The following is a 23,288-nucleotide window of genomic DNA, read 5'->3' on the forward strand; positions in this document are numbered from 1 at the left end:
GTGTTGCTCGAAGGCAGGGCAGATGAGCCAAATGAGTTTTAGACCTTGACTTTTCATAAAAGTTACAGCTGAGTTGTGCAGCTTATTTGGAAATACTCTTTCGTAAAAAGCCTCTACACCACACAATGACTTAAACACTCTACGTGCCACGTAGAGTATCGTGATAGGGAACCAATCACTGAACTGTTTATCCCACTACTGATCACTTGGTCCTTACAAATGCTTGGCAGAAGTCAAGGAAGTAGATGTAACGCCTACAAAACAAGAGATTTCCTTGTTGGCTTTTAAAAATGACATTTACTGATTTTTTTCTTTATAATATTCAGCTGTATGCAGCCATATTATAACTTTAATTCAGGTACACATCTTTTAAAACAATGTATTATTCAGCAACCTTAGGAAAGCATGCAATTTAGGAGTGGAAAAGATGCACACAGAGACAAGTAATCATAGATACAAAGCATGGTGAATTTCTGTGCCATGCACTTCACATCCCAACTCATCTCGAAGGGAAGCTAGAGAAGGGGCAGAACCATTTCTATTATGATAATTCACAAAGGGAGGCCATATAGATATGCATGCAAAGTCTCTCCCCACCTCTCCATTTACATGCCAGGATTTCAACTCTGCGACACTGAGTCCCTTCATTTAGCCAATTAGTCTTTCCAGCTTCATGTAACGCACGCCAAGAAGAAGGAGAAATAGAAGTGCTGACGTTTACTGCTTTGAAAGTTGCTATTCTAATGCCAAAGCTGCCTCTTGAGCAATTTCCAGAATGTATTAACATGGGAGCAAAGCTCTATTCCTAAAGACACGGATCACATTATGCAGGGGAGCCCCTTCAACATGTCACAATTGCACAGAATCTCCTCCATCTCTCACAAGACCTTAACAGTTGTAGTTAGCATGGGTTCAAGTTTGTGGTCCTTACTCAGGCAAAACCTAGGAGGTCTTCCTGAAGAAAAGGGGCCAATTTAAAAATATTTAGCAAGCAAAGCACGGGCATGCTTTCTGGACTATAGCATTGGCCAAGTCTTTGCATGGCTGGACTGAAGAAAGCCAGTCAAGTTCCAAAGCAAACCAGTCTTTCAGTTTAGGTTCGAGTGAGGGATTCTTCAGTTTCAGTCTTTTCTTTTTTTTTTTAACAACTAAGTCTAGGTTCAATTTAATTATTTTAATTTGACATGAATTTTCCGTCAATATTAAGGACGGAGTTGAAAGGAGTTGATATTGAAGCAAAATATAAATATGCTTCTACACTTGCGAAACTGTAGCCATGTATCTCTAAGTGCCATTATACACAGGTGATTCTGATATGTAGCAGGCATAAAAAGTTACTATGAAGTGCTCCAAACTATTCGTTCCCCTTCTTCTGTTGACCATCCTGGCCACAGCTCAAACAGTGATAGAGATTTTAATGCCACCCTCTTCTTTTCTCTCATCAATCAGTCAGTTGGTGTCAGCTTGGTCCACTAGAAATTCAGCCTTTCTTTGCTTAACTCATGACAATTGCAAGAGGTGATCAGACAAGTCCTTCTGTGAGGCAGCACAGCACAGTGGAACAACATCTTGGCTCAATCTTATTCCTTCAATTAACCCTTCAACATTCCTTTACTATTTTCTAAATATTCCATCCTTCAAAGGTACCATCTTAAGACATATAGCTTTTTCTTTTTATATTCACACATTTGAGGAGTGGATATACTCATCTATCTTTTCCTCTAACCTCTTCTCTTAGGGTTAATTAAGTTAACTTAGTTAACACTTCGCTTCAGAATATCTCTGATTAGCTGTTCTGCTAGCACTTCAAATGCCACATAGAGCATTCTCTCTTTTATTTTAAATCACTCTGCTTAAATCACTCTGCTTCTAAATTCTATATAACCACAGGTCATGACAGCATCCAATGCTGCAAACTTCTGCTAAATTCTCATATTTTAAAACAGTTTGTGTCTCATATATATAGTCAATTATCAAATCTAGAAAATGTCTTATAAAGATCTTAACTCAAATAAACATTTTTACCATTATTTTTGGCTGGCTGATCACACTGTACCTAAGACATGAAAAATGCCTCCTTACTGCAAACATTTTCTTGGTGGTTTGACTGTCACAGTTACTTCTTCAGTCCTCCAGGGGATTTCTATCATCCTACTTCTGATCAGATCTGAATTCCAAACTCCCCGCACTGAAAGTCCTTCTGTAGGTGTGCTCATCTAATCTGTCAGAAAATGGTGCCACTAAAGCCCACCTATTCCCATCCACTACATAAATCTCCTTTACCTTGTGGCTGCATCCCACTGAGAGTCTTCCTTTCAAGTGGGAAAAGTCCATTTCTGAACATTTCCCATATAAGCCTGAATCTGGGCAATAATCCCTCATGCACTAAAGAACATCTTTCCTTCCTTCACATTATAACTTAAACCCTGCTCTGCTAGAGAGGTTTCCAAGATTACTATCAGCCAATTGCTAACCCTCTAAAACAAGGTAAGAACCACTCCATCCACCTAACCATACTTAAAAAAAAATTGTATTTTAAATGTACATTGTGCTTGCTTATAAATTCCACTGATGGTAGCAAAATATAGTGGGTACGCAACCAATACAGTTTGATTAATGTATTGCCTTGCAATGTTAGGTCTTGGTTTCAAACAGCTGTGTTAAAACAAAAACAACTCTCCTGTTTTGTTACTTTAAGACATATAAAGCCATTTAAGTCTCCTGATTTTTGAGAACCGTCAACCGCTACGTACGTGGTAGGTTTCAGTAAACACTTGTTGAGTAGAATCGAGAAGGAATCATCTTAAACAGTTTACTCATGGAGGAGGGAGTAATCAGAAGACTATTAACATAAATATTCCATAACAGCATCTAAGTGTAATAAAAAATAATACCCAAATGAGAGTTTCTCAAATTTCTCTCAACCTGTTGATTATTTAATATTATATTGATAAAAATATACTTTTTAAAATAGCTTAGATTTTAAAACACTACATTTACACATTGAGCATTAGACACTGGCAAAAATCTCATAGTCTGATTTATTTCTCTGTAATATATCTGTCTTGAGAACATCAGCAAGAATACACCAAAGAAATATGTCCCTCACGGGATCAACTATATAAAAAGACAGAACACATCATCAGCACAAAAATCATTATCCATCTAATTTCTCCCATTCTGGACGGCCCCGGTGAGCCCCTCCATCATTACTGACTAGGGTTACGATAGACCTTAATGGATTAATTAAACCAAAGCAGGGCTGCACTGCAGACCAGAGAGGAGGAGATCCTGCCACAGACATGGCAACAACCCTGTTCTTTCATTCAAATGTGCAAGACTTGGCAACCCCCAAGTACTGTACATTTATGCCATGAAGTCGTCTCCAAAAATAAATTCCGGTGTCTGTTGTCTGGGCCTTCCCCTTAGCACTCACTAAAATCTGATACTTGGGTGCCTATCAAAATTTATCATGTAAGAAATGAAATGTTAAGACTTTTTTCTACAGAAACGTGGGGAGCATCTGTAAGAGAGGTGAGGCAACAGAGGCAGCCTGGTGATTTTGGTAATCAAGAAGCACTAACTAGGGGAGAGGTTATTGTTTGAATGCCCACGTGACTCGGAGAGAGGGCCAGGACACAGAATATTCACAAAGAGCTGAAAGGAAGAAGTGCCCACAGCCATAAAGTTACCGGGGACACACCCAAAGGCAGCCTTCTAATGGAAACCTTGAGAATTGTTCACTTAAAGAGGATTTTGAAATTCAAATGTACAAGGAGAAAACGATAATCCAAAGGACACAATTTAGAGTCTTTTTCTTGTTGGAAATGGAAGAGAAAAAAAGCAGAGAGAAAAGCCAAAAACCACAACCCAGAACTACTGTACCATATCGGCAGTTTACTCTCTCTTACAGGAACCAAATCAGCATATTAATGACATGAAAACCTACTTTCCTGATGGGGACAATCAAGCTCTATCGCAGCATTAAATACGCAGGTATTCAAAAAACAACAAAAAACCCCACCACAAACACCTGTCTGGAAATGGTGAGGCTGACTAAGGCAGACTGTGTCACTAACACCAGAACACCTTAGCTGAAGCTAGACAGAAACTAGCAGTCCTCATTTCCAACGAGGAAGTGCCCTTACAGATTCCAGAAGGGGGGATCTGGGCAGCGTTCAGTTTCTTTTTTTGGAATGACAGAAGCAGGGCAGGTTCCTTTGGGGGTTCCGGTTGATACCAGCATGTTGAGTCCCAGGGTCTAAATGGTAAGTAACTGAAATGAAAAGGCACCTATGTCAATGGCTGCCCTGAGTGTAAAGTTACCAGGGACACACTCAAAGGCAGCCTTTAAAAGGGAGTGTAAGTTCCCAGCCCTCCAGTAGATTTCATCTCCGATTCTTGCATTAGGGGAAAAACTCACACTAAGTTCAAACAATTGCATACCTCTCGAAAACACATGTCTTTTCTCACTAGAAAGAAAGAATAGTATTAGGGAGTTGGAAGGGTTTTATACCTTAGTGATTATTTAATCTAGTCACTTTGTAAATGAGGAAACTGAGGACTTGCCAGTAGTCACAGAGTTAATTATGCAGCTGGCAATTTTATCAGTAATGACTCTCAGTGACCCAATTCCACTGGGTCCTTAAGGGCCCTTTATTTGAACAGATATATATATATATATATATATATATATATATATATATATATATATATAACTATATCTGTTCTCTATATAACTATATATATAGCTATATATATAACTATATATGTAAATACATATTTATATATATTTATATATATTTACATATATAGTTATATATAGTTATATATTAGTTATATATGTTATATATGAGATCTATAGATATAGCATTGCACTATTATGGTCAAGAAGCCATTGGTTAGATTCAGTTGTTCATTCGACAAACATTTATTGAGTTTCAATTACGTGCAAGTATTATGAAAGTAAAAAGTATATGACTAGACATAGTGTGCACTGTTTCAAAGAGTTTACAATATAGTTGTTTTACATCTGCAACATATACCCCCAAATAATTGAGTAGCCAAACTCATTCCCCTGGGATGAACATAAAATCTAATCGTTAATTTTGAATCAGAAGAGAAAGCATAAACTCTGTATTGTATTTAAGTCAGAGACAACTGGATGTAATTTGGAATGCTTCTGGTATCCCAAATCTAAAGGCTGAGCCATTGATTTCAGCTGTTTTCTGCATTTGGACATGTTTTGCCCTTCAGAATGTACCCCAAATTCACTGCCCTAAGTAGATCGGAAATGGGGCTCTCTAGGCTGTGCTGCTGTGCTTCTGCCCAGTGTGGAGAGGTATTCAGGACAAGAATGAGGGTGAAGTGGGGATGAAGCAAACAACCTGGCCGAGCACCTATCAGCTCCACACAATACCTAATGTCCGAGTCATTTCACTTACAGTTATATTTTATATAAAATATATAGCTACATATTTCAATATATGGCAGAGCACAGTGATTTCCTTTGAAGTGAACAAAAACTGAGAGGCTAAAACCTAATTAATATGATTTGTTCAAGTACTCTGGTTATAGAGAAAAATCATGAATATTAAGCACAACACCCAAGAAGTGAGCATGTCACCATGGCATTTTTCTTAAAAGGAAGGGAGGAGAGAAATGATGTTTGCGTGCCTACATTGTCTCAGGTACTATGTTCAGGGATTTACACATATCATCTCATTTAATCCTTATAAAAACCCTCTAGAGTAAAAATTATCATCCGCATTTCTTCAGGTAAAGAAACTGAGGCACAGTTTCTTTAAATTGTGCAAAATTGTGGTTTGATCAGACTCACAAAGTAGAAAGTAATTTATGGCACTCATATATGAACCCAAGTTTGTCCATCTAAAAAGCCTTTGTTCTTTGCCAAAGTTTGCTAAGAGGGAAACCCAAAGAAGAAACAATTAAGAATGTTGTCAGTTATTTTTAGTTGAGTATCTGCTATCTGGTGCTAATTTGTGTGCAGAAGTTTATACAAATATAAACACATATTTTCCGCCACCTTGACATTTAAATATGCTAACATGAACAAACTGACACTGGACCCACCACAAAGAATATTAACATGGTAAATTCAAATGACTCACGTGCAAAGAGTATTTTTTTTTTCAGTACAGAAGACAGTCTATGGGACATTGCAAAGCTTTTGTACAACTAATGCTTAAAAACATAAACAAACAAGCAAAGAACCTCAAAACTCTTTCACCACCAAAACAACAACAACAACAACAAACCATGCAGAATCCCCACAAAAATCTAGCACAGTCAATTCTCCATTAATTGCCAATAGATAGGGATTTACCCTCAAAAATATTTAAGGTGAGCACATAGTGTGTACATAAAAGCTTTATTTTCAATCCATGGTCGACATTTTCACTGCCTCTGCTTACCTTGTCTTCCGTAAAGTGTGGAAAGGGAAAAGGTTTGGGTTTTTCTTCCACATATGCAGGCTTAGCTGTGGGGAAAGGTTGTTCAAATAAAAACACTGAGTTTCTTTCCTAGTGGTAGGCTTGGGCATCAGGAGATCCCCCTTCTCTCTGTACTCCACCATCCACACAAACACACCTCAGTTCAAGCTTCCCCACCTATTTTCATGCTGGGTAGAAAAAGAAAGGGAAAAAAAGAAAAGTGGGAAAGGGTGCAGAAGGGAAAGAAAGAGAAAGGGGTAGGAAGAGTGTCTAAGGAAGTAGTGTCGTTCTACAGAGTGCTCCGGAAAGTGAAAGTATGCAGAGTGAGCTTAGAGAACCGGGCACCTCCCAGCTCTCCAGGGCTGGCTGTCTCCATCAGTTCCAGAAGCAAAGCCCTCTGTGGCCAGGAGGGCACTGAAACAAGGAAGACGCTGGACAGGGGTTGCAGAGTGATACTACAGGCTGCTCCAGCCCCTTCTACACCACATATAAAAACAACCATTCTAGAAACACTGTAACTTTCCAGAATGTATTCAAATGTAAGAAAAAGGTGCATTCTAAGGTTAAATGTGATGTGAGAATTATTTATTATATTTTATTGTGTTATAATTATTTATCTATAATTATTACCTATCTATGACACTGCAATCTTTCATTGCCACTTCATAATCAAGAGTTGACAACATGTCACTTGAATTGCTTTGTTAAAGAAAGAAAAAAGAGTGATTGAGGTAGATAGGAATTGTATTGCAATAACAAGGACACGTGACTGACATCCCAAAAGCAATGGCAAAAATGTCAATAGCACTTGGGTGTTGGTCTAATTTTTGCACAATCAGATCCAAAGGTGGAATTTAGCTTGTAATCAGCCCCTCAGATAGTATTGATGGCTACTGCAGGTTAGTCTTTTTTGAATAAAATTCATGTCTGGGATTCCAAGGAATCACCCATACCGGAAAAGGCATTCACATCAGCTTCGTGGGTGAGCCACACACGGGAAGGAAAAAGGAAACATCAGTACCAAAAATCTGTAGTCATCTTCTACCACCTTGACACGGGTGAGCTGAAGGCCATGGAGAATAACGGATGTGCAACCGTCTCTTTCTTACACAGACAGCAGAGGGGGCGGAAACCACACACTTGTATTTTGCTAATGTAAAAGTCCCAGTGGAAACATTAGCACTCAAAGACATTAATGTGGATTTGGGACACTCCCTGAAGGATTTTGATTCCATTAGAAAAAAAAAAAAAAAAGAAAAAAAAGGACGGTGACAGATATAATCCTGCTTTGATATGTTTAATGCCATTTAAAGAGAAACTGCATCCATTTACCTCAGGCCGGGACACCAAGAGTTCAAAAAGTGAAATATCATTTCTCAGTGCAAAGAAAAAGCTTGGAAAATATTATGTGAACATTAATTTGGCATGCTTCTGTGAAATTTTAGATTTCTGGGATGAGCAAATGGGTACAGTTTTCTTTTAACTGTTTTTGAACACCATGTGTTGAGAAGAAAACAACAGAATGGCAATTGCTCATCCAAAATGCTAACTTGTGGCATGGCACAGTCAAGATGGCCTGCCACCGCCAGAAAGCAGGTGTATGCTATGCCTCTCACTTCAGTAGCATGCACGCCACATGTCCCTGCATTCGGCAACCTCTTGCATTTGCTTCTGGAACCTTTCTGAGAGGGACAGTAAACATGACTCAACAGAACCTCTAGCCTGGGAGGGATGGGCTCCCCGGCTTTCTGGGAGACAGACTCTCTGAGAGAGAACTAACGTGAAACTGGAAGAACGCATCTATTTTGGAATTCTTTCCTAATTCAAGTCCTGTGACCTAGCACATAAGTGACTGGTTTCAGATCATTTTGTGTGGATTAAATTTAGGATCTAATCAGGTTGGAGAGGAATGGTGAAGCTTTTGTGTGGCTGGAGAGGACCTATTAAATCAGCTGGCTCCCGTGGGCTGAGCACACACTTAACGCACCCGGTATGGATCATGTGCACCTAACCTCAAAGCTTAGAGTAATAAACCCCTCACCCCTCAGGTCCATGCGTAAGAACAGCATATGGGATGTACAGCATGACTGGCGAGCTGAGATGCCAAAGCTTCCTCAGTCTAACATTATGGATCTGACGTTATGTTTGTTCCAGGAATTAAACGATTTTTATATAGACATAGGTCTCATTCAACTATAACAGTTCTATGAGGAAGAGGAGGAGACAGGAAAAAAAGATCTTCCTTCTGTGCTGTAAGACACCCGATAAAGAGGCCAAATAAAGCTGACGACCACTTCTAAGCCTAAGCCAGGTGCCACGTGGCATGAGATCCCTGGATATCTCTGTGGCGTGGGTTACCAGGTCTGGAAAGAAAAATGTAGATGGGGATAGAAATGACTACTTTCTAACATTAAAAAAGTGTGAAATCATTGCTTTATTCTATAGTTTTAATTACTAAATCAATAACCATTTATTAAAAACCTACTATGTACAAATATTGTCAACCAAGAAGAGGGAAAAATACAATCTATAAATGCTAAATTGGGAAAAAAATCCTTAAGCTTTACAGATCTAACTGAGGGATGTTTGCTGCAGACTAGCATCTGGGCAGGCATTGATGAAGTTCAGAAAAGACGGCTTGTTGCCAAATATTTACATGCTATGGTTAATTTCGTTCCTTAAAATTATAATATTCACTATGTACTTTTTAATTTCTGATGGTACAGTCTAGGTGTTGAAAGGGATACAAACTGTGTATACATACGATCTCTGTATTTATGAAGCTTGCTGACCAGCGGTAGGAGGAATGAGACACATATAAATATACCCCAATATAGGACGTAATCAGTGCCCCACGAGGCACATAAATACGTGTCTTAACAGTTCAGAAGAAGCAAGACCTCCTGGCTATGGAACCGCCCTTCCACAGACTGACTAAAATGGCTCAGTGCACAAAAGGAAGGGGTTTGGACCCAGCTTTAAGTGAACCACCCATCAGCGGGCATGGGGTTTTAGTGAGACTGTGTGTGGGGGGGATGTGCTCTGTACCCACAGCACCTCTCACACAGGGGTGTCCAGTAATTGATGTTTACCAAAAGCATGCACAGATGAAAGAGGAGTCAACATGGATGACAGGCCAGGTCAGTGTGTCGGCCTCAGCTCTGGATAGTAAGATGACTATTAATACCCTGTGGAAAGTTGGCATTACAATGACATCATTTTCTCCCCATACTAGTGTGAAAAGTTCAGTCTTTTAACCACTCTAGAGTGACAGGAAGTAAAATTCAGGGCTTCATCTTGCTAGTGAGGGAAAGACTTTGCTCACGTCAAGTGCCGCTGATATAGGTACTACAAAAGTACCTGATATAGGTACTTTTAAAACAGGAACAAATGAGTTCCCCGGTAGCCCTTAAGGAGCATGAGTCAGAATCCATGCTCCCTAGGAATAGTAACAGTGTACTTGGGGTGCAGCAGATATGTTGGGGTCCATATAAGAAGGCAAGTTCCCATGCAATAGGTAACAGAATTTGGATGTCCTGGCATCTGGGCCTGGGCTCTAGCTATAAAATCACCTTTTCTAATTTTTATTGTCTTGGACACTCTAACCCTTTACATCATGAAAGTGATCTTCTGCAGTTGGTGTGCGTGTGCGTGTGTGTGTGTGTGTGTGTGTGTGTCTTTTTAAGAGGGAGGATGGCATTACTGATGTGCTTTTGTAAAGGATTCAAGGTTGTCTGGATCCTCAAAGAATGCAACTGAAAAAAAAAACTGTTTCTTTGATTCAATGGTGCTTACATTTGGGCAGAGTTTTCTTTTTCCATCCTCAAATACAGTATTTGAGACAATCTGCCCACAATGGAAAGCTTTTAGAGCTTCAAAAGTGTAGGCGAACCAAATCAGAACTAATCTCTATGAAATGGAGACTCAGCACATGGAAAAAGTTTAGAAAAAAGTCCAACAGGACGCTACCCCACAGAACGATATCTGACATCTCTCCTAATTCAAGGTTAGCTGGAGTAGGGCAGGTGAGGAAGGGGTACAGAGAGTTCCAGCTGCCATATGCTCTACTGTCTCACCTGTGTCCATAAAACGTGGCTCTGTGCTACCAGGGGGTCCAGTTGTGTGGTTAAAATGTGTCATATGACCTAACTGCAGGAACTCAGGAGGCTAACAAAGGGAAGTCTAGGCTAACTGGTGCTACCGTGAGGTGGCCAACAGATTCTCACTCAGAAAGGACTGGCCAGATCAGTCTGCAGTATACAACTTGTTTCCTCTGATTATCATATCAAAAGCTATGCATTTTACTGGTAAAAATAATTAACTCTTAAAAGAAAAAAAGAAAAGACTTGCAAACCAGACACAAAAAGAGTAGAAAATAACAATGATCACCTTTGAACACTTGGTACATGCCCAGCAGTTTTTCTTTATATGCGGATTTCTTGCTATATGTTCTCTCATTTGATCCTTGTACCAACTACGAAAGACTGATATTATGCCCATTTTCTATGTGGGGTGCCTAAGTTTCAGAGAGGTTAGGTAAATATCGTCTGGTCACACAGCTAGTAGGGGCTAAACTGGGATTCAACTCCGAGCGCCAGGACACAAAGCCTGTGCTCTTCACCACGCCTTGTGCTTTTCATGGCATGAAATCAGTGTTGGCGGAACTCTGCCCAGCATCTCTGGTGAGCAGAGTGAATCACTTTTATCATTTGCCAACATGTCATAGAAAAAAACCAAAACAACAAAAAAAATTAAAACTCCTTGGCTCTAGGAGATTTCCTATCAGCCACCTGAAGTTTGGCTTGGTAACATATTATTTAAATAGCTGACAATCTTACACCAAAGTCTAACAAGAAAAAAAAATTTTTTTTTTCATTTATGCTAGCTCCTACGTTAGTTAAAAATCTCCTCTTCCTACATAACAATGTGCCTGGGGAACTCTCTCAGTGCCAGAAACTCATCTGAAAATGCTGAAAAGTCAGAATTTGGGGCCTATAGACTGACTAATGTTACCAGCTGTGAGTCGGCCTGAACGTCAGTAATATGATATTTCCCGCTACAATTTGATTTGGTTAAAATGTGTTTGAAGTTCACCCTTTTATTAACTGGAATTACCACCTCCTGTAACTGGAGGGCCCCTGAGAGCAGGCTGCTAGTGCAATCCAGCTTCCCACCCGCCAGCCATCGGTGCATTTCCTGGCAACAAATACTATTACATTGATAACTCAGAAATAGGTCAAAATGTCTTTTCAATAGTTACTAATGTTCCCTTAATGCTCCTTCGCCTCCCTTTGATTCTCCTGCTAACATTCTCTCTCACATTGCAGACGCAACAACTACCGTGCTTCCTTGAAAATAAGACTTCACTGAAAAATAAGCCCTAGCATGATTTTTTTCTGGAGGACATCCCCTGAACATAAGCCCTATAATGCGTCTTTGGGAGCAAACTTTAATATAAGACTCGGTCTTATTTTCAGGGAAACACGGTGGTGAGGAGAAACGACTAGAAGATGGGAAAGTGGGCTGTAGTGGATGGGGGAGCTCTTAGGAGCTCCCCAACTATAGGATATAAAAGCTACTCCCCTAGGGTCCCCACACTCAGCTCTGCAGGTGAGTTGGGTGACCAGGAAAAAAGTCCTGTCCCACCTAGACTTGAATACCCTCCCCCGTGAAAAGAGGAAACGCAGAATGACTGAGTATTCAAATTTGCAGAATGCTCAGAGTTCACAGGAGGTAGGAGCCGTGACTTATTGCAAAGCAGTTGGATTTTAAACTTATTCACACTACTTTCATATCTATACCCATTAGGGTCTCGGTTATCCAAGATAGAAACTTATTTTCATATTTAAAAAAGAAGGATGCTGTGGCATGTTTTTGTAAGAGAGACCCACTGCAGTCGCCCAGGGTTTGATTATTCACTGTGTAAACCTACATTTTTTTCCCCTCTCCCTCCGAGGAAAAAAGTTTGCTTTTCTGAGTTCACATCACATATATGACCAAATATAAAGAAGGGGGTGGGGTGGGGTACAGCTGCCTCAGGACCTGGCTGATTCTATGCAGACTTGTTTGGCTGAAGGGACAGCCACCTACAGTAAGCAAGGCGCAAAGCCCCCTTGGTAATGAGGTACATTTCAATTTCCAACACTTCTTCTGAGATGCAAACATCCCACAGGGGGGTTAAGTCATTCATGCCTCATACTCTAATCACTTCTACCCTAAGAGGCGTTGCCTTAGTGTAAAGTGGTTTTGAGTTAGAGCTGGGAGAAGGGATAGGGATAATTTTGGAACAGGGGTGGTTGGTTGGGAGAGAATCAGATTAACACAAGGGCTCTCGGCCCTGGAGGCAGAGCAGAGGAGGATGGGAGGGGCCATGGCTAAAAAGGACTAAATCTCCTTCACAGTGCTTGCCCTGGGCCTTGTGTGCAGCTGGTGAACCGCTGAAAAATCCCTTGGGAGATGAGTAATACTTTGACCTTTGTGCTGTGTCATGGCTGTGCTTTCACCAGACAGGAGGTCAGCAGCGATTTAAAAACTTGCAAACTTTAGCCTACCTGGTGCAGGCAAAGACGGGCTATTCCGACCTACTGTTTAAACTCATAAAGGCTACACAGTCTGGCATCTCTTGGTTAGATCCCTCTTGCTTTCCTTCCTTTCTTAGAGGAGGAAGAATACATGTGTGGAAGAGTGTAAAGGAGAAGGAGTGGTGTTGGAAGGAGCTACCTAACTCTTCCTGAGTTTCTGCTGTCAGGGAGGCTTTGTGTTAGGTGAGCACCACTCTGGATCCCCCCAATAATCCTGGAGACATTATTAGTGGTGGGAAGTATTTTGTAGCCTCAGAGAGGTGAACGATTAGGTTGGTGCAAAAGTCATTGCGCTTTCTGCAATTATTTTCAACCTCTTAAACTGCAACTACTTTTGCATCAACCTAACAGCTTCTGGTGGCCGGTCAGGTTCTCTCCCAGCTTCTAGTTCCTCTAGCATATGTCCTCCTCATCGTGGTCGGGTGCTTAAAAACTGGCTTCTGGGCCAGTCATGTCAAATGGATCTTTCAGGATTGCTGAGCATGTCCTGAACCATCAAAAGCCTATCTGGCTGGGAGTCAGGAGGCCTGGATTCTTCTGGTGAAGGCTTGGTTCTAATAAACGGTCACAGTGGACAGGCCCAGGAACCTCTGTGGGATCTAATCCAGATGCTACAATTCTGTCATTCACACTCATCACGGTGGGGGCAGGGGAAGTGTGCTTGCATAGTACAAAACTTAGCAAGAATTATGTTCATTAGAGGCCATCTGTAGACTGCAGAGAGGAACTCTCTCCTCTCAAGACCAGTTTTGAGTAAGAAGGCTGGAAGGATTGATATGAGCTCAAGGCAGAAGGGGAAATGAGAAGAACACGGAATACACAGGTAGCAGCAGCCATGGTGGGAGCCTGAGCAAGACAGAAAGCCAGGGCAGGAGATCCACTTATTTTTAGAATACACCTATGTGTATGATAATGGTTTGAGAGTCCTAGTCTAAGATAACCTGGACGTTAGATGTTCTTTTTAAAATTTCAATTTAATGGTTGAAGCCTATTTTTAACTATCCAGCAAAGGGCAGAGGCTTCACTACCACACCATTTCTCCCAAGTATTAACCTCTAGCAAGAAATACTTGGCTGAGACAACTCCCGAGTTTCTGATTACAAATCCAGACCATCTTGATTATAATCATCTCAAGGTGTTTGGAGGAAGGAAGGAGAGATGGGTTCTTCTTAACCACACTGCATGGACAGAAATCTCCAGAGTTTAACAGAAATTAGCTTCTGAGGAATCAAAAAAGAGGATCATTTTCAGTAGGAAAAGACATGTGACTGATACCTTTAGCTGGCATGCCAGGGAAAGATGAATTCCAGGCAGGACTGGCTGCATAATTTGTGGGGCTCAAAGCAAAATGAAAATGTGGGCCCCTTATGAAAAAATCATTAGGAAGTTCAAGACAGCAACAGCACAGCATTAAAGCAAGCCCAGGGCCCTTGTAAGCGGGGTCCTGGGCACCTGCCCGGCTTGCGTGTCCAGAAAGGTGGTCCTGATTCTAGTTATTGTTTTTACCAGGGCATTTCAGTCACATCATTACCGAGACCAAGATTTAGGAAGATGCACCATCGCTCTCGGTTAACTCTGTCTCCCGAGGGTAAGGAGGCCACTGAATTCCACAGGAAGGATCCGAAAAATCCGGGGTCTGCCAATGTGTCTGATAGATTGCAACCGCACTGGCTTCTGCCACATTTGTCACAGCCACAACTAATCCCCACTTCTGTCACAACCTAAAGATGCCCAGGATATCAACGTCTGTGAATTGAAACCTATTTTCTAAAAACACAAATTTCCCTGAAAACAAAAAACAAAACAAAACAAAACAAAACAAAAAACAAACAAAACAAGCAGACGTTACTAAAAAGAAGCTGAGTTTCCTGGATGCAAGTCCTGTCCCTGATTTCTTTCTGGCCTTACCTGGAGCAGGTCTTGGGCATGTGCACACAGGCTCAGAAGCACAGGTGAATTACCACAATAACTCTTTTCAGTTTGGGAAAAAAATAGAGGAAATAGGAGAACCTGCTCATAGCCCAGGAGAAACTCACTTGTTTCACTAACAGTGTGCTTGCTCCCTCTCTCTCCTCTTCTCATGCTAAGTTGGAGCTATGACTTCACTCTCCATGGACGCTTAGTTTCTCTTTCATGGATGTTTGGAATGGAGCAGAGAAAAGCTATTAGAGGGTAACCGTCATGTCTAAAAAATCGCATTCATTTATCTTCACCTGCCCTCCTCATGTCATTACCATTCCACCGAGGACTGTATATAGAAAGCAGAGATTAAACAGCCAAGATGAACATCAAAAGAATAACAGCAGTACGAAGTAGATAAATATGGCCTCTTTTCTGAAGATCTTAGAAGTTTTATATATACTGAGCCTGATTCTCGTTGGGACAGACCAGTAGCCTGGGCAGACGTCAAGGATGTTTGTAGGCTGAAGCTCACCCTCTCCTTATGACGTTATCGTTGTCCTATTTTCTACAATATACGTGTCTGATAGAGAGACCCAGTTCACTCCTACAGCCACAATTATACTTTGATACTAGACATTGATTTAGAATTTTTAAAAAGGTATCTATTGGCAAAGCTAATCTTTTCTTTTGCTTAATAGGTTCGTACTCCCTTGAGTAAGGCCCCTAGAGTCCGTAAGCAGATGAATATATATTTGAATCTCTATAATCACGCTTAAATTTGAAAAATTTGTCTATTTCACAGAGATGATATAGGCTCAGTCATTATTTTCAAGTGTTTTAACAATTAGTAATTAGCAGAGGAGGATTTAATTTTTTTTAAGTGATTGACCTTCACAACAGACGCATACATAAAATCCTGATTCATTTATTTTTAAGTCATTCTCTCCTGCTGTAAATAGATAGCTTTAATATATACATTTATATACGTGTGCACAATCAGCCTTAGCAATACCGCTGTGAAGGAGATGAGGATAGATGGTTTTCTATTTATTTGACAAATACACTATTACATAGACAGGCTCAGTGATGTGTCCCGTAAGGAAGGGTGGAGTTGAGAAAAAACCTGCCACCTCTGCCCTCATGTCATACCACTCTGCAATGCGGCAGCCATTATTGTTTCTGAGTGACCTAATCTAAATGGTGGGCAATTTCCTGAAAAAAGATTTTACTTTTTCTTTCTCCCCTGTACTTTCTCTCTCCCTCTCTCTTCCTGTCTTCAGAGATTATTATAAACTATTGATAAACGTGGCTGCTTTAACTTTATACTTGTTCCTCATGGGCTCTGCTGGGTATTAGCTCTTAGGAGAGCATATGAAAAAAAAATCACCTCTGAAAAACTATGTATAGTAACAGGTGGGTACTAGTCAGGGGGATCACTTCCTAAATTACATAAATGTTTAACCACTATGCCACACACTTGAAACCAATATAAAATAATATGGAATGTCAACTCTAATTGAAAATTTTAAAAGGGGTGGGGGAAGGTCAGTAATATTTTGACAGCGTGGTACAGTGTCAGATGGCTGCTGGACTTTCATGGTGATCACTTCTTTAGCACAGGGAATATAATCAATAATGTGGTGAGAACACTGCATAGTGCTGGGTGGGTACTGCTGAATAACTACGATGTACACCTGAAACTAATATAATATTGTAGGGTAGCTGTATTCTAATACAAAATATTAAAAAAAAAAAGAAATCACCTCTGAGCTGCAATAATGATAAATAAAGCTGGGACGGTGAGTTTGAGTTGTTAATGTCGCTGTGGCAGTTGTTACTGGTACATGGGAAGTCTTGGACTCCCCTTTCAGAAGAGCTAGTTCATCGGCTGTGAAGTGACACGAGCAAAGGCTTCCCTGAGGCAGGACCCCGTCATCCACTTCCTGCTGATCTCCTGGGACCACCAGGGCCGGAGCTGTCGGCTGCACCGTCTGTGACCAGCTTCTACTTGGGTCTGTTCTCTACCGTACATTAGGGCTGCATCCTGTCATTCTGGACCTTAAAGAGTCGTTCTCTATTTTGGTACATATTGCATGTCACTGCCAGTGCTGTGTTTGATTAAAAATGGGCCCAACTGTTATATGGCCAGGGAAAAACTATTTCAGTCTTGTTTTAATTCTTTATTATTTACTTTGTTGATTATTTGTGTGAATTGAAAAAAAAAATCCTAGATTTCTTGCCTCTTGTCATGCTTCTGGCTAATGTTTCCCAATGTTATCTGGTAAATGCTTCAGAAACACAATTTTAATTTAATAAATCCTCAACAAAATATAATTGTGAAAGAGAACAATACAGAGAAACATACAGTGAATTTTGAAGCTAAATGTAAGTTACTTTATTCTGAAATATCTGCCACTCTTACCCATTTATATCAGAATTTAACACTGCCAAAAATTAATTATCCATACTTAACTTTTTTTTTTTTAAATAAAGGGACAGAATTCTGAGTTCTTTCTCTGATGATAAGAACTGTGACCCCTGCAGCATAATATCCCCCGAGTAACGTGTGCCAGGTGACACTGGCTTCAGTGATTTCTCAATACCTTCCAGAAAGCTGCTTCTGTTTAGGACCCAGACTCCACCCACATCATCCCATCAGGTACCTGGTCTGCAGGTGCCACTCAGACATGTAGAGCGTGTGTTTGGGGATGACACACGGTGGAATCGGACAGGATACAAAGCTCTGTTGTACCCGTGCATTTATTATAAGAAACTAGTTATGCTGCAACTGCTTTGCTCTTTTATATTCTAGGCAACACACCAGTGAATGTAATTCATAATGAACATATTCAACATTTTCCCATCAGTTCAATACATTATTCATAAATATTAGAGGTGGAAAAGACCTAGTAGATTACCGAGTCCAAACCTCCTTGGTGCACCTCACTTTTCCCCAACTGTTGATGCTAGCTCAAAAAGCAAAAACAAAAACGACGACGAGTCACACTGGGAAAGCAACAAATTCACAAGTTTGACAAATGAAAAAGGAAAGCTCCCCAGAAGCCTGTGTTTATTGAGGGTGGGGAAGTCCGAGGCCTTTCCTTGCTCACTGAGGACTAGGAGCATGGGTGGCTCTTGGCTATGAAGACAGGCCAAGGGAGCGCGATGCCGATTTCTCCCGTTGAGAATCATAACTCAAGGCAAAGCCCAAGAGGCGATACCATGTCCATGGCCAAATGCTCACTCTCTGTCTCTACAACCTGGTGTGGACTCAGGCACTCTTCTCCGCAGTTAGAACGTGAGATACTGACAATAACGATAAAAAGAAAATGCATAAATGAATAGAGAGTTAAAACTACTAGAGAATGCTCCCTGGGATTATCTGTACTATCAAGATAGGAAAACTCTGCAGATGCTACTGTCTCTCTAGAGGACTAAACGCTTGCATTTTAATATTCTCAGCAGCTGGTTCCTGTTGAATGCCATCAGAATGATTCAGCCAGCCACCCACTAGGAACACCAGTAACAGCAAGTGCACACGCAGAAATCTGCAAAACTTTCTTCCCTTGATGCCAACACCATTACCCTGGCCAAGTCAGAACCCTTTACTGAATTGCCAGTGTTACTAAATGTGACCTTGTTCCCCTCACAAATATTAGCTCACTCTCCAATAAATGCAACTTCCGGCTGATTAAGGTGCAACGTTCTTCCTGACTTGAGCACATCCTGCTGCCGGCCTCTCCTTGGCCACGGCCACATGATCTCACGATTCACTGTGACCTTGGAGGACCAGCAAGATCCATATACACCCCGCGTCCACTTTGTATGCCGTCCCGCCTACAGCCGGACCTGTACATTTAAGGCTGTATCTCTACTCCGACATGCCTCAACTTATTTTATCATTTTCAGTTTTTAGAGGTTTCCCATTTCCACAGGATATGGTTGCATAAGAAGAAAAACAAAAATGTGTGGATGAACTGCTTTGACCATAAACCTCAATAATACAGAATTATCATGCTGTTCTCAAGTTAGAGAAAATTCTATACTCGCCCCCTTCTTCACACAGACCAGATTAGACAATAAAGGGAAGAAATGCCAAAGATGACAGCTAGCTATCAAAAATGTCTCACTGCCTCATTTTCAGGTCCCCAAAGTAAAATCTAAGGACATTCAACACAGATTCAGGTGCTCTCAACAGCCAGGAAAATATATGGCTGGAGAGGGAATCTATAAATGTAATGAATACACAATTGGCTTATAACAGATGCAACTGAAATTAAATTCGATATCTTGACCTGCTCTCCAAAGTGAAAGTTTCTAGTTCAGGCTACAGACAGAGGTATAACAAGCTCATTAATCACATGAACCAGAACTACAAGCTGACACTTCTGGGGATGCTGTAAAGAGCAATCCTAAGTGGTTGGAGGGTCTCTTGGGAACAGGAAAGAGAGGGTGGCCCTAACTGTCTACAGTGAGCGATAGTGGTATCTTCTATGGTGTACGTACCTTGGCACTGGTCACGACCTTCCCCTATTCTGAACTTCCAGGAAAGAATTTAAGGATTTTGTTAAGGAAGTCATAGGACTGATGGACTTGCATAAAAAGATTCAGTATATTTTTATTCAGTTCCTTGTATGTAAGTCATTTTGTTTGTTTCCTGAGGCGATATTGAACTCAGTAAGATCAATCTATGACCTCGAGAAGAGTATTGCTGGGAAAGAACGAGTGGCAAAGGGCTATTAATTAATAGCAGTAGCAGCAGCAAGAATGATACTGAGTGGTGACCATGTGCTGGTCATTGTGCTCAGCACTTTATATTCCTTTTCACGGAATTCTTACAGTATCTCAGCAAAGTAATTATCATTTTCCTATTTACAGCAGTGGAGAGGGAGCCCCAGTGAAATTAAGGGCATTGCCTAAGATGACATGGACAAGCTCCTTACATTACAAGTAAACACACAAACGGCTAATGTGTACGACAGAATATGACAAGAACCACGAACATGTAGAGTACTGTAGAAATCAAGGAGACAGAATTGCTTCTATTTGGAAACACCAGGGGATGTGATAACGCTTGTGGTGCGAGCTTTAGGAAACGAGCAGTACCAGGTTGTAATGTGTTCCAACTTGTTGAACCAGCACCCTCTGCTTAGAACTTAAATACTTTAGTAAGATCAGATACACTGATCTGTATAGGATGATTTCTAAGTGAAGGATTTCTTTCTGAAAGATCTTCTGACTACAATTTCTCAAAAATTGGTTTTCTTTTTTCTTTTTTTTTAGTAAGGGAAGAAGGAAGAAGAGAAATGAGATACAAGGTCACCTTGGAGGGAATGCGGGGGTCAGGGGAGCAGTGTTAACAGCAGAGGGTGTCCAGGGAGCTCATGATCTGGGTGCATTCTCTTACCTTTCCCAGAATGCCTTATCCTTACCACACATATTTGCTCCTGCCCTGTCTAAGGTAGGGATATCGGTACAGAAATTGAAACCTCAAGGTTTCTATTGAATTGCTCTCTTCTTCAATTACTTCTAAAATATCATCCACTTTTCATTTTTATAAATCTGTTTTAGGGGTCAGACTTGTGGTGTAGCAGCTAAAAAACTTGAGTTGTAGTATACTTTGCCTTTCACCTCTTGAGGAAGTTTTGTCACTTCTTGGTTTAAATTTTCGTATTGGCAAAGTGAATGGTCTCAGCCCAAACAGCATTTCTTAATCTGTTAAACCCCCTGCCCCTTTTGATGAAAACAAAACCTTGTGCTTTTCTGTCAATTCTGCCACTCTTCCCTATTTAGAATCCTGGTTCTCAGAATCCAATGTACAGCCCCACTAGTCAAGATAAATTTGTGGAGCTTTACTTTCTCTGTTTTTTAAGCTTTTCTCTTAAATTGTCCTTTCCAAATATATCATTGTAATACATAAAATGTGTATATATGTTTTTCAAATGCTACACGGTCCTACACCAGCTATTCCAATATTTCTTTCTGGAGAGTTTGCTAACCCATTCACCCATATTGAGATGTCTAAGGCTCCTTCAAGCTCTAAGATGCAATGATTATGAATCTATGATGCTGACATTTGCTTTGTCGACACTTAAAATAGAGCTTTTCAACTTCAAACAATAGCATAAGAAGTTCCTATAACAATTACACTTATATGACTCTTTAAGCAGATGTCATAACAGCTCTTTACAATTATTATCACACTGGACAGCCGGAGCTTATGAGATTGTTATAGTTCTTTGCAAAACTGAATTCTACAGTCGATTATATCCTATAGGGAAAAGTGTTGCCCATCTATCTACTTTTAAAATGGATTGACTCTTCTTTTGAGTATGTTTATATTGTAGCCAGCCACAGGCTTTAAACATCTCCAGTAACTTTTCTCATTAGCCCCCACTCTGTCACGGCTCTTGTGTCTCACCCCTCTGACCTTGCCCACTGAGTTCATTCTTACTGATGTAATCACACATGCCTGTTTTGTAGTTACACCGTCACAGTGCTTATTAGAATTATCATCATTCCTACTGTGCCTTAGGTCAACCCAATTAAATGTGCTTATGCAATTTGTTGTCATTTTAATTTTTCAGCTAGGATTTCTTCATCCAGAAGGACAATTTTACTTTATCTGATCAATAAATAACTAGCCTGTCAAATGACTCCGAAAAAATTGGAAAAAAAATCATTCATTGGGGCAAAATCTTAAGTCTAGACAGGTTTTTGTAAACTGGGACAGTGATATTTCACTGACCTTCAATCCAAAATTTAAGTTGCAAAATTTATTAGTGGCAACTTAGTCTTTCAATCTATTGCAGAACAAGCATAAAATATGCGTGATTTATATTTATATGTGTATTGAACTTAATAAATTAGTCAAAAGTCAAAGTATTTTTAAAGAAATATTCAGTCTATTCCACACTGACTAATTCACTGACGTTCAGCGATAGCCTAAAACATTATTTTTGCTTGCAGCTTAAACCTTTCTTCCTTTAAAATAAAGAGAGTACATAGACTGTGAAGTGGCAATGTAGTTCATTGTGACAGTTTATATCTTCCTTAACTTTTGCTCTTTCTATGGTCAGGGTATATACAAGCAAATAATTCTATAATAGTTTAAGTCTAGGTGTTTTTGTTTGGCTAAACTCTGAATACATAGCATAAATAGAGTTGAAACCTTGGCATTTTATCATTGCTTTATATTATAAGGCTTATAATGCCACCTTATAAAAGACATATTCGTCTATTTTCATGTTCAATCAGAAGTATAGGGTTTCAGGTCTGGGAATGGATCACAGATCATTCTCTACTGGTTATTTTTGGCTGTAAGTATATTGATCATTTTATCATTTTCTTGTTTTAAACTGCTTTAAACACAGCACAAATGTTATTCTCATCATGCCAGAAATGGGTTTGGAATTGATTTTGAGTTTCCATCAATTTTACTCTTTGCTCTCTGTGAGAAGTTTTTCACTCGGTTAAATTCAAAAGGCTAGTTTTGTTTAAAAGATGTCAGAATACAACATTTAGAGATCCTTAGCTGGACAACAAATTTACAGTGTCTGCTTTACAAAAGAATAAAAATCACTGAATTTACTACGATGGATTTTATTGGAATTAGTGAAGAATCATTCATACGAATACAATTGCAAGGGCTTTCTCCCTCTTTCTCTTCGTGTAAGTGTTTGACAAAAGCATGTATCTACTGAGAAGCCAGCCTGATTGGTCCAGGTTGGCACTGTTTCAGTGTTTGGCCTACGGCGGCTGCTTAGGAATAATTTTGTCTCATCCTCTCTATTTTCCTGGACCGTATCAGACTCAGACACGTGGTATGCAAAGGAAATCCAAGTCCTTTAAAAATGCTATTTCTTATGGTACTAAAGCCAAGCCCAGTTCTACTTTGGCCAAATGATCTTATCAAGATTTAACAAGAGATATTCAGTAATATCTCCAATCTGTGAGTAGACATTCCACTAAGGAAGATAATTTAGTACATACAGTATGCATATATGTTTCCTCCTGGTACCAGGGAGGGATGTAATCAAACTTACTTTCTTGGTACTGAGAATATAACATTGACATGAATTTTATGACAATTATTCATTTCAATTAATTAAAAAAATAAACAAGTAGTTCTTTTCACATTAAAACAGATACTGGAGATCTATTTTCAGTTATTGCTGAAAATATTTTGGCTTCCCTATAGGCACCTTACTAGCACAGCTGCTTTGCCCCTCTCTGCACTCTCACAATTCAGAATTTGTAACATTTCAGCCAGGTTCAGCGAGACTAATTGGATGAAACAATTGCACCACAGTATTAAGATTCCTTTGCAGAATTGGATGAGAGGATATCTGCA

At 40.1% G+C, this 23,288-nt stretch overlaps 1 protein-coding gene across 48 annotated transcripts in view; it reads right to left on the reverse strand.

Annotated features, from left to right (window-relative positions):
• The window catches only part of ZBTB20 (zinc finger and BTB domain containing 20), a 755,798-nt gene that overhangs the window by 87,210 nt on the left and 645,300 nt on the right, over window positions 1-23,288 (reverse strand). The gene's annotated exons all lie outside the window — the stretch shown is intronic.

This window comes from Rhinolophus hipposideros, assembly GCF_964194185.1.
Source record: "Rhinolophus hipposideros genome assembly, chromosome: 2".
Classification (NCBI taxonomy): domain Eukaryota; kingdom Metazoa; phylum Chordata; class Mammalia; order Chiroptera; family Rhinolophidae; genus Rhinolophus; species Rhinolophus hipposideros.